The sequence below is a fragment of the Athene cunicularia genome (assembly GCF_003259725.1).
Source record: "Athene cunicularia isolate RWA chromosome 2 unlocalized genomic scaffold, athCun1 chr2_part1, whole genome shotgun sequence".
In the NCBI taxonomy this organism is placed as follows: domain Eukaryota; kingdom Metazoa; phylum Chordata; class Aves; order Strigiformes; family Strigidae; genus Athene; species Athene cunicularia.
In genome coordinates, this window is record NW_020799095.1 from 53,755,427 (window position 1) to 53,766,337 (window position 10,911).

The 10,911-nt window shown below is 38.1% G+C and overlaps 1 long non-coding RNA gene across 1 annotated transcript in view; it reads left to right on the top strand.

Moving 5' to 3' along the window:
- Positions 1–8,641, top strand: part of LOC113477197 — a 16,788-nt gene extending 8,147 nt beyond the window's left edge. Inside the window, exons 2-3 of the long non-coding RNA XR_003397855.1 lie at positions 2,719–2,849; positions 8,557–8,641. This is a non-coding gene — a long non-coding RNA (uncharacterized LOC113477197). The remainder of the gene's footprint in view (positions 1–2,718; positions 2,850–8,556) is intronic.
- The last annotated feature ends 2,270 nt before the right edge of the window (positions 8,642–10,911 follow it).

Below are 10,911 nucleotides of genomic sequence, written 5' to 3' on the forward strand. Positions count from 1 at the left end.
GGGACAGCTGCTATTCCATCCTGGGGGAAAAAAAGCCTTCCTCCCCCCAGCTGCAAGGCATGAGAGGCCATCTTTGTGGTGCGTGAGCAGCAGGCAGTAACCATGCCAAAATGGACCAGAAGAGCCCTGACAATTGGTCACGCTCAGTGCTGCAGAGGAAGGCGAAAAACCCCCAGGGACCAGTGCCAACCTGCCCCGGAGGAAAATTCCTTCCTGACCCCAATACTGGCGATCGGCTACTCCCTGAGCATGTGAGCAAGACCTGCCTCCTCCTCCCACAGGCTGGTCACGCATCCCAGGAGATGCCCAAGTCCTGTTCTCCCTCCACCTGGAGCCACCTCAGGGGCTTCCAAGAGTGGCAAAAGGCCCCGGCCTGATCGACTTTGGGTGCAAGAATCCTTCCCATGCCTGGCAGGGCACCGCTGGGTGCTCCAAAGCACTGGGACCCCATTTCTTACAGCTGCTGCCCCTGGCTCTGCAGGGGATGAGGGTGGTGAATTTTGAAGTGCTCCTCAAGAAGGCATTCCCTTGGTCTTTGACACTGCTGTCCAGATGAAAGGGCCTGACAGCCTCGGGCACCCCCAGCTCTTGCTGTTTCTTCTCCTCTCCAGCAGCCTCATCCAGCTTCTGGTCTTTCTCCCTCAGTCCTCTCCAAGTAATTCCACTGGCTCCCCGAGGACTTCCTCTCGGATGTGCTCGGGCTGCCCCCAGGCCAGCTCTGGCAGCAGGACACGGAGGACGCTGCCTTGGATACCCCCCGGGGGCGCCGTCAAGGCTGCGTTGCCAGGTGGTGGCACTGTGACACGGGGGGTGGAGCCCCGTGCACAGCCCCGCCCACCGCCCAGAGGCCGCCCCTCTTAGCCGTCCCCTCTCTGCGCCAGCGCTCTCGGCCATGAGGCCACGCAGCGAGGAGGACCCGGGCCTTGATGTGGCTGGACACAAACCCTTGTCCAGGGCCCTGGGACGGGTGATTTCAGCAGCCGCAGCCTGGAGGAAAGCCAGAGTGTGACCAGAGCCATAGGCTGGGGGGGCGGTGCCAAGAGACTGCCATGGAAACGCCACAGGCTTTGGAAAACAAAGGGGTGCAGGGTACCCTGGTGTGGCCAAAAGGCTGCTTATTTTCAGACCTAGAGCCTTTGCATCTGTGCCCAAAGCACAGCCAGGCAAATAACGACTCTTCCAAACTGTAACAATTCTTTGCTGTTCAGTTCTATGCTATGCCACGCTAAAACATTTGCTACGAAATCCACCTGGAGAAAGCCACCCCAGACAAGAAGATGAAATTGCACATTAATCACATTAAAGCTGCAACTTTGTCATTTATTTGCAGTAAATCCCTAACAACTATATGAAAGCTAAAATAGATATTCTTATGCAAATCATTAAAAATATTTAACAAGAAAACGCTTTCAATAAACCCACCGTTTCTGCACCCTTTTCACATACACACTCTCTTAGTTCTGAAAAGGACGGTTGGTTTTCAAGCAATTCCAATAAACTCAACTCATGTGAGAATGATCCCATCTAAACCAAGGATTTCTTAAATGTACAGAGCACTGCCTTTAGAACCCAAATAGCAAATTAATTAGAGGTACAAACCTGACATGCAGTAATGCATCTGCGTGCTTTTCCACAGAAGCAGAATGACTTTATTGTGCTTAAAAAGAAGGCGCTGTAGGAAGCTAAAATACCTTTACTTCTGAATGAGTACACTACTTCGATGTATTTTACCTTTAAGTAATTCATCTTAACCTTTCTAGTTGTCCAGCCAGTAGGGCTGGTTGAAATTTTCCTATAAAATGGCTGCCATCAGCTACACCCGTGGAGAAGGGGGTGGGGGGAGTGAGAAGGGGCGGGTCATGCAAAGCAAGACTAAGAGAACTTCCATTTCCCTTGCTCTGAATAGATGGAGTCCTCCAAACTCATGTGACAGATACGCATGCCAGAACCTTTACCGTAGAGGGTTTGGGCTTTTGTTGTCCTAGGTAATAAATCACCGAGAGATTCAGTAGAATATCTCCACAGTGGATTAACTTTAATAGATTAGATGCAATGCACTGTGGATTTAGAGTACCTCCAGACTGTCCTTACGGTACACTCAGTTAGCTTCAGAGCAAGTAACATGATAATGGTCTGAAATCTCCTGGGGCACTGAGGAAAACCATAGGATATACCTGGATTCAACCAAGACTGTTGTATAAGGAAGACCCAGCCAACTTTTTTCCATAACTATTTACCTGAGTGCTCTAAAATATCCCTCAAAGAAAGGTTATAATGTCTGAAAAAGTGATAAACAGTGGTAATTCTAGAGGAAGGTGTACGTCAGAATAAAAGACCTTAATTATCTTCTGGAAAGATTCTTTCATAAGTTTAAACGACAAGGGAGTAAAACTACTTATTATAATCCAGAATTCCTTCTCAAAGCATTGGATTCTATGCCTACATTTGGTTGCCTTAAAATTTGTTGCCTTTATTGAAAATAATGCCCATATTTTCGAGAGTCAACCAGAAATGAAACACTTCTGTTTCATTTATAAACTGTTGTGGGTTCTGGCATTTTGTGTTTTTTTAAGAATGTTTTAGTTTAAGTTATTACCCATTAAAAACTGTATGATAACTATCCACATGTTTTTATCATGACATTAAGCTTTTTTTCCTACCTGGTGATTTGCCTTAACATCCTGGGGAACATTAACATTTTGGGTTTGTGTTTTTTAGGATCTTCTTTAGAAGTCCTGCTCTCCTTGCTCCCAGGGCCAAGATGTACAATATATGCCTGCATTTTTTCAGACAAAATTGGATGAAAATAATGAGGCTATTTTTTCATTATGAACTTAGCCAACACTGAGGTCAGGTCCAACTCCTCTTCTTTGATTTCCCTATGAAGTCCTTTACACAAGTATTTGGTCAGATCTTCTCTAAAGATGCATCTGGTTTGGGTGGGGAGAAAGGAAGTCTGCTTGGTTAGTTTTCAGTTACAAAATTCTCAGGGATTTAAAGTGATGCAGAGAAACACGATTAGAGTATGTGACAGGACAAGAGCGGTTATTGATCCTTTCAGTAATAGCTGGTCATGAAATTGCACCCTCTTTCAAGGAAATTTTACTCTGTGTTTCCCCTTATGGGAACCAGAACTTTATGTAGAAAGGCTGCTTTTGAAACACAGTAAGTGTTTTGAATCCCTTCTGTACTCAGAGCAAAAGGTTTGTAATTTAACAAGAATACTAGCAAATTAAAGAAGAAACCTAAAAGAGCAAACATACTTTAGGAACTATTAACTCAGAGTGAATTTAGGAAGTAGAGGGAAAAAATCAAGGTGGCAAAAATAATATCTAGTTGGATGAAACCTATCATACAAAAAGGTTAATTTTGTTGTATAACCTCAGTGAATATCAAAAATTATATTAGATGAGAAAGACCATTGTAGTGAACCTAAGCGGAATGAGAACAAATGCAGATATGTTCATCAAATATATTCTGTTTCTCTTGTTTAACTATTGCTGATTCAGCTAGTAGCACTTAAGTGAAAGATACAGAGCTTTGGCACCAGCACCCAAAGTAGGGGAAAATACCACAGAACTGACCCTCCAAAAATCAGGAAAGAACTTTAAATTTCACTAACAAAAGCAGGAGCTGGGAGTTAAGTCAAAAAGTTTTAATCTTGTAAAATGTGTTACTTCCCTCTCTCCCATGGGTATGTATCTGTGTGATTCCATTCGGACTGTAAGGTCTTCCCTATATTTTCAGTGTGAAGTTAAACTTCAGATCATAGTTTGGATTTGAGCAAAAAGAAAATCCAATATGAGCTGTATTTTTTTTTAAATTGTACTGACAATCCAGGTAAGGGGTAAGGCTGAATGATTACCTGTTAATAACCTGCTTTACTGACACAGGTACCAATAAAAACAGTGATTTTTTAGGTCACTGTTTTATTGTTAGCTGCATTTTGCATGAAGAAGTAAGGCAGTGCTCACACTGTTAGTTACCATCAGAGAAGTAACTGCCTTTCTGCTGTTAGGAACTGCTTTTCATTTAAAATAGTTCCACTTCTACTTGATGTGTCTAAGACCTACTCGCACAGCAAGTATAAGCACAAATTTGGCATCAGAGCAGACCATGCATCAGACCAATTTGGCATCAGAGCAAACCAATGTTCATGACAATGAACACTGTCAAGAGGAAGAACCAAACTACTTCTATAGAAATACCTTTTTTCCCCCCCATGCCTAATTCGTAAACCTTGTCTGCACTGTCAGAGTTTTAGCTCTTCATTGCCTTAGCTCAGCTTTGCTGTCAGAGGTGTCTGCACCACTCATCTTCTTGCCCCCTTCTTCCCCTTTTAATCCACAGCCACCTTTATATCTGGGCACATACTTCTCTGAAGCAAAGCAACCTCCTCTCCATTTTCCTCTTTCCTCAGACTTCACTTCTGGTTAGCTTTCAACTGTCCACCTTTGACACAATTGAAGGAAGACCATCCTCAATTACTGCCTAATAATTACTGCCATCAGGTCATGGAGATAAGATGCAGATATCTTAGTGCCTCAGTATCCCTTTATCTTCAGGGTATTTCATTGGGATGTTTCCCAAAAATTATAACTACTGGTATTTTAAACACATAAGAAGGCAAATGAAAAAGAATTGCAGTAATAAAAAGTTACAACAAACACACAATTTGCTGTAATATTTAGCATTTGAGGATTGTAAATCTTGCTCTCCAGGATCATAATTACAATCAGCAGTAACCATCCATGACATTTTATTCCATTCCATTGAGTTCTGCCATCAAACTACCCATACAGACCTAGGAAAGAGTTGCATTAGTATTAGCAGACAGTCATACTGTAAAACTGTTTTGTTGGAAAGCAGTCAAATTGCACCATGTTCACAATGTATTAATGAAAAAATGCTATGTTATTACTAATGCTTTATTTTTTCAATTGATTTATGTCTACAGTTGAACTGAGGAAGAAGATTTGAAAGATTTTATGGAGCCAAAATGGAAGTGCCCAAGGTAAAATGGTATATTCTTATTTTACATTAAAATGCTTAGAAAGTTGTATTAAAAGATACAATTTTACTTTTCCCAGAGTACTAGTATATAAAGATCTGAAACTACAGGCTGATGGAAAAAGTAGAAGAGAAACTAAAAAGATGACAATGAACAATTAAGTTAAAAAAATTCTTCAGCCTGTTGTCTGCATTTATACACACCACCACTGGCTATATAAATGATTACAGAAGTATTCTGGCACTTACAGAATGTTACATAGTGGATAAATCCAGTAGGACACTTTCCAAATATGCTGGAAAAGACATGTGAGAGAGATTAAGCATTTTCTAGCTTGCAACAGTAAAACATACAACCTCATTAAATTAATTTTGTGACCTGGAAGTTCATAATTCCTTTTTGCTACTCAATGTCCCTAAAAACAATCAATTTATATATACAGATTTAAATAGACTGGCTTCGCTCTATTAAAAAATTTATGATTAAAAGTTCTGAAATTTTCTATTTCTGCAGATTGTAAAACTTCCCCTTGCTATGCATCTGGAACAAAACAAGGAATGCAATGGACTAAGTGGTGAATACTAAGAGTGAATTTTACAGTGAAATAAAGGAGGAAAGAAATCGGGAAAAAGAAAGGAAGAAAAAAAGGGAAAAGGGGAGGAAAAAGTACACTTACAAATACCAAATTTCTTTTATCTAGATTAGCATACCGGATTTTAGAATACCCTTTACAAAATACTTTAGACTCGGAGGCATCTGTGAGGTAAGGCTGGTACTTACTGTGCGAGAAAAGACTTAGCTACATCCTGCTGGAAATCTGACCTGCTCCCTTTGCATGGATATGACACTTCTATCAATACCAGCTAGTTAAAAGGGAGAGCAAAAAACCCTCCCTTTTGATACTGTTTTCATCACTTAAGCTCCCAGTGATTTGACATGTTTTAGATAAAACATGATCTGTCTCTATTTAACCCCTATTTATGAATTAAGATTATCATGTTGTTGCTACTAGAACGGTAAAATATTAGTCACATTCTACTGAAGCTGATATAAATATCACTTAGGTAATTCTGAAAGAAGCAATTTCCTATTGTACTTTATGGAAGGCATTCAACAATTTTTCTCTTGCTGAATGAACATTACTCATAATTCCAGACCAAAGAGCATACCCAAAGTGGAATCAATCATATTATTAGGAAAGAAAAAATTAGGTGCAAAATTAGCCTATGGACAATGTTTGGCTCAGAACCTGCTATAACAAAATCCTCTACAATGTAAGCCAATGAATGAATTACTGCAATGGCTTATGCTCCTTGCAAAGCACAGACAACATGTGGCGCTTGCTAAACAGTAATAAACATCCTTTTGAAAGAAGAACCCTACTCTGGTATCAGAAGTTTGAAATAGGTTGAACTTCAAGCAAAAAAATTCTTTACACTAATTCCTCAATGTTTAAATAACAATCCTTAAAATAAAGTGTAGAAATCTCTGCACTTGAACCCAAAGAGATGAAAGAGATGGCTGAGACAGACTATAATTTACACAGATTCATCAGCAACCCTTCTCACTTATCAAGTCAATAGAAATGTCATAATAAACAAATTTGAGACTTTATGTAGGTAATGGAAAATGAAAGAGCTGAAGACTTCTTGGGGTTCATGGATTTTACAGCTACACTGCTGGAACGGCAAAACTACCTGAGACTGAAAACAGGGTAAGACCCTTTAATTTTGCAAATGTCTTTCAAAACAAATAGTTTACAGACTTAAATAAACCATTAGCAAAACTCCTCACCTAGTTCATTCTGGTTTAGGTGAAACTTTCATCCTATTTCATATACTACTTGATTTTTAAATAATATAGAGTACTACACATTGGAAATGAGCTCTTTGGAGATCTTCGGAGGTCTGAGGTGTGCAATCCAGCAGGTCAATAATTAAGCTAAGAAATCAACAATATTAGGAAAAAGGAGTAGTGCTGACCTAAAAAAATAAACTCAACAAATGGAAGTCAGGAAAACAAACAAAACAGATATATGGGATTCCAGGTTTGGAGGTGCTGTAGGGTGGCCTCTGTGAGGAGAGGCCAGTTCCAACAGATCTGCTACAGGGCACAGCTGAGGGGAGCTGGTGCCACCTCTGAAGGTGTTTTCCCCGAGTGTTTAAATATCTTCCTTCTTTGTTTCTCAATACCCAAGTCATTAATCATATATTTATGTTAATTGGCAATAAATTAAATTCCCCAATTCGAGTCTGTTTTGCCCACAACAACAGACATATCTTTATTTAGATTAAAGATGAGTTAGCAGAATTATGTGGGATTTGGTTTGAATTTCATTTTTTATTCTAATAAGAATTTGTCCTTAAATTTTAACTGCCTGGAATTATCAAGATTGCTATTAATATCTTGCATTAGTATAGAGCTTTTCTTACTGAAATATCCAAAAATGTTTTATAAATTACAACTACTGATCATGCAGCTTCCTGTCAATTACAGCATATGCAGTAACAAAGGGTAAAGAATAATTTTGGCAATGGAAATGACAGGCACATTTAATTAGACATACATTTTTCAGCTGCCATTGGGACAGATGTTTTGGTGTTTTTTTTAACTTCAGTACAACAGGAGAAAAAGAACTAAATTTCCTTAGATTTGCCACTTCAGGGGGAAACATAGTTCAGGCTTACATATTTTGAGATTAGTTATATCTGAAATATCTCTGATAAAAATATCAATATTTCCATCTTTGGACTATATTAAGAAGTGTATGATACACTTCTTAATCATACACTGTCATGAAAGGTAGAGTTTGTCACAGTACCTGGTTTTCTTTCACTGAAACTGCATACTACAGAAAGTGTCAGCTGTTTTGAACAAAGCACTGTTTTGTTCAGCATTTTGGGGGTGATCATTACTCTCAATTTACTATTTGCTAGAAGAGAAACAAAGTTCTTTAACAAAGTTTTAACAGCTTGTGACTAGGGAATTAAGAAACACTGTGACAGAGAAATTTAATTTTCAGTTTGGTTTCAAAAAATCTAGTTTATTGTACAGCATATGTCAAATAAAACAATATATTCTGTTTCTTCTTCACATTTTGGACAAGTGAGGCCCTAACAACAATTTTAGACAGGACATCTTTTTCCTTTTGGAGGTCTTTGTCTATTTAAAAGTAGCAAAAAAATGCAGAGCCATTGCATGAATAATTAATACTGAAGTCATCTTAGGCAAAATTTTCAGAAGCAGATTTTTTGTTTTCTTCATGCTCTGAATGCAAATGTAAATGCCCTTATGCGGAATATGTGTCTGCATACACTGGTTATACGTTCAGTGGTTTCATAGAAAGAAGCTTTTCAGAGTATTCCCTGACTTTGCTACTTAAAACTGCACAGTCTAACAATTAAAACTACAAATAGTATTATGCAATTCCATACATAAGATTATTATTTTCTGGTCCTGTCACTCTGTGTTCATTATATATGAAATATTTGCTATTTTTGCTTCATCATTTCTCTTGCCCTGCTGAACTTCCTTGTCCCCTACAGATCTGTTAAAGTGTGACTTACAAGGGATTCTCAGGCTGATGAAGAATCTGTTACTGAAAGAGGAGCTTACTGGGGAAAGGGGTAAAAAAAAAGTGCCTATTCTCTGCTTTAAATGCTTAAATGCAGTGAGATGTCCAGATCAGAATCAGGTTTATGTTTTGACTAGCTTTGGAATACAGCTGTTTCTCCTCTACCATAGTTTTCAGGACATTTCTAAAAAATTTATTAGTGGGCTTGTTACTATATGGTGTGAAGTTGCAGGAAAGAAATGCTTCTCACCCCTCTTGTTTCCCCAAAACTGATGAGTGATGAATACAGGTTACTGATTTAAGCTATGTTATTTTCCTGACATACTATGACTGAATCTCTGTATTTACCTTTGGGTCCCAAAATAATGTTTGAGTAAATCACACAAAAATTAGAGAAGTCATTTAGAACAAGGTAACTAATTTTCAATGTTAATTTAGTTAATAACTAGTGTTTTGATCCAGATTTTCAAATAAATTACTAGGTTGCACATAGTGCTCTAATCAATTGGGCAAGTTAATTCATTCTATGCACTATGCAAATTATTTGTTTCAATTATCTGTTGATAGCCAATTAAGGGAGGAAGGGAGAATCTTTGTCAAATATGATACACAGAATTTCCTTTAATGATTGAAAAGAAAGACAGAATAATTAATAATTTTGAATGAAAGAACAGTGATCTTCCAACCCCAATAGCATCAGTGTTAAGTCTCTTGTACAGGTATTTTCAGTATCCCGCCCGACAGTCACAATTGTGACCATACAAACACAGCAAAACATGAGCATTTTACTCATATACACCTTTCTAACCGATCACCTGGGTTTACCTGCTCACTGGGCCAAAGCTGGGGTTGCTCAGTAGCTGGTGCTACTTCAGTTACTTTTAATTTTTTTGTCACACAATGTTAGCATTTTTACAATCTCATTATATACACAGACAGCACTGAGCATGAAGCCCTTTACATAGGTATCTCATGCAGACACAGGAATGGCCAATACTTATGTGCAGTACTCATTTACACCAAGTTTCTTAGTCATTCACAGCCTCTTGTTTCTCTTCTTGAATTAGTCAAGTGTCCTTAATCCAGAATGAGTACACTGGACACTGGACACAAATCAAACTTGTTTTTCTCGAATAAGGTATTCAATATGGACCAGTCTCCTGCAGTTTAGAGATGCCACTGAAAAGACAGTGAAAATGTCCACGAAATTACAGAGAATTAACTCATCAGAAAAAGTGGTTGCTAAACACTACATCACTGACTGTTTTTTCCAAAGATTTAGGGCTAGCAGCACTAGGGGGCACAGTTAATGGGAACAGGTGGTGGTTAGGTTTATCTTCAAAATTTCATTCAAAAGAAGGGAAAACCAGAGAGTATTAGGAATGCTTGACCCCTTTTTAAATATTCTTAAAGAGTAATTTAACTCTGAGACAGCTTAATATTAATAGTTGAGAAGCTCAGGAAAAAAGCAGCTGAAATGTTCAAAGTCTGATAAAATCAAAATCTTACAGTGGAGAGTGATTGCCAGCTTTAAAAATGTTTCCACCTACCTGTAATGATACAAAAACTACTGAAGAGAAAAAGGTCAGTAAATCTATAGCTGTATCTTCAATGTATTAAAAAATTCCTTTTAGATTTTTTTAAACTAAAAGTAAAATCTCGCAATTGTTTTAGTTTTTTGCTTTTCTGGAAGATAATATTTAGCTTTTCCAGTATTTTTATATACTTTATGTTCTCTTTAGTGCCATGAAGTACTAAAATAGAAAATATCTCAAACCATCTCTAAAGAAATAGCAGTGTTAGATGTTTCATAAAATAACCATTGATGCAATTTATTATCATATACCTAAATTAAAGAAGGCTCCAAGAAAGGACAGGTGAAATGGCTTATATATTCCACAAGTTACAAGGTCCCACAGAAACCATTTACAGTCACACTTAAGAATAGTTTGCTTATGTAATATATGCTTACATAGCCTCAGTAAGTATCTCCTGATTGGCTTAGTAGCTCAAGTTTCAATGTTTTATGATGTGGTAATTCTATTAGATATCCATCTTAGCATTATTTTCTCTGTTCCTTTCACTACTGATATATTTTGTTTCTCTAGCCAGTCAATCCCATTTTCAGGAGCCATCCTTTTGTATACCTGAGTTTTGGGAGTTTTCAAATGTCATTGTAACTGCCTAGTAAGAAACAGTAGCCTAAAAAATGCACCTTCATCCTAACAATAATTAAACTATTATTTGTCTGCTGTATTAGACAAACTAACCATATTTCTCATCTTTTCAGACATTTCTTTCAACTTGCTAGTGACCTTCACTGCTG